The sequence below is a fragment of the Orycteropus afer genome, unplaced genomic scaffold, assembly GCF_000298275.1.
Source record: "Orycteropus afer afer isolate SDZICR_OR568_19922 unplaced genomic scaffold, OryAfe1.0 scaffold01603, whole genome shotgun sequence".
Lineage (NCBI taxonomy): Eukaryota > Metazoa > Chordata > Mammalia > Tubulidentata > Orycteropodidae > Orycteropus > Orycteropus afer.
In genome coordinates this window covers 42,838-44,533 of record NW_006923190.1, presented here as the reverse complement: position 1 = coordinate 44,533, position 1,696 = coordinate 42,838, and the positions used below count along the sequence as shown (strand labels likewise).

General features: G+C 40.6%; 1 pseudogene; it reads left to right on the top strand.

Moving 5' to 3' along the window:
• The first annotated feature begins 6 nt into the window (after window positions 1-6).
• The window catches only part of LOC122152089, a 9,745-nt pseudogene continuing 8,055 nt past the window's right edge, over window positions 7-1,696 (top strand).

Here is a 1,696-nt window from a genome sequence, read left to right as displayed (position 1 = left end):
TATATTTCATCTGGGGGTTGTTTCACTCAGATTTTTTTTTTTTTAATTTTTTGATGTCATCGAATCTTTTCTTTTCTCCTCAGTGCCCTACGATCACTATCTATCTATTTGCAGTCCACTATACTACCCAGTTGTTATATCCCATGCATTCTGCACTCCCTTATCACTGCATCCATTTTTATTGGCTTATTGACTCTGTTGTCAATATGCTTAGAAGGAACACATTGCATTTCTGTGACTCCATTGTAATCCACCTCTTTTTCTGTAACATAATCCCAATTTTAATCCTATCTTGTACTGACACACATAATGTTTAGATTGTGGTATTCATTCTTTCTGGCTCCACCCTAATGGTGTTGCTGACTCAAATCTGTGAGAGCAATGTGCCATTCTCTCTGTTGTTGTTAGGTGTTGCTGAGTCAGCTCTGACTCATAGCTACCCCATGTGCAACAGAATGAAACGCTGCCTGGTTTGCACCATCCTCACAATCCTTGCTATACTTGAGCCCATTGTTGCATCCACTGTGTCAATCCATCTTGTTGAGGGTCTTTTCCTTTTGCTGTGACCCTCTGCATCAGCAACCATAATATCCTTCTCTGGGGAACGGTCCCTTCTGGTAACATGACAATGGTAAGTGAGACAAATTCTGGCCATTCTTGCTCCATAGGAGCATTCTGGCTATACTTCTTTTGGGACTGATTTTTTTTGTTGTTGTTGTTCTCCTGGCAATCCATGGTATTTTCAGTATTCTTCACCAACCCCGTCATTCTAAGCATCAACTCTTCTTCAGTCTTCCTTACTCATTGTCCAGCTTTCACATGCATCTGAGGCTATTGAAAATACCTGACTTGGGTTAGGCACACCTTAGTCTTCAACGTGACATCTCTGCTTCTTAGCACTGTAAAGAGGTCTTTTGCAGCACATTTTCCCGGAATAATATGACATCTATTTCCTCAACTGCTGCTTCCATGTATGTTGATTCTGGATCCTGGTAGAATGAAATCCCTGACAACTCCAAAGTTTTCTGCGTTTATCATGATGTTGCTTATAGGTCCAGTTGTGAGGACTTTTGTTTTACTTTTGTTGAGGTGCCATCCATACTGAAGACCACAGGCTTTGATATTCATCAGTAAGTTCTTCAAGTCATCTTCACTTTCATCAAGCAAGGTTGTGCCATCTGTATATTGCAGGTTGTTAACGAATTCGCCTGCAATCCTGATGCCACCTTTTTCTTCATATAATATAATAATCCAACATCCTGCATTATTTGCTGAGTATACCAAAAAACAAACCAAAGTCACTGCTGTCTAGTCAGATCTGACTCATAGCGACCACTCCTGGGGATGATTGGAAATATCATGGCTTCTGTCAGGCTCAGCTTAGTCCTCAAGAACACATCCTTGCTCCTCAGCATTTGAAAGAGTTCCTTCACAGCTGACCTGCCCAATGCTACACACCATCTAATGTCCTGACTGCTGCTTCAATTGGTGTCGATTGTACAAGCAAGTAATGTGAATTATTTGCCAACCTCAATCTTTTCTCCATTTATCGTGATGCTGCCTATTGATCCACTTGTGAGGATTTTTATTTTCTTTATATTGAGATGTAATCCATATTGCAGACTATGTTCCTCAATCTTCATCTGTAAGTGCTTCAAGTCATCCTCACTTTCAGCAAGCAAAGTTGTATCGTCTG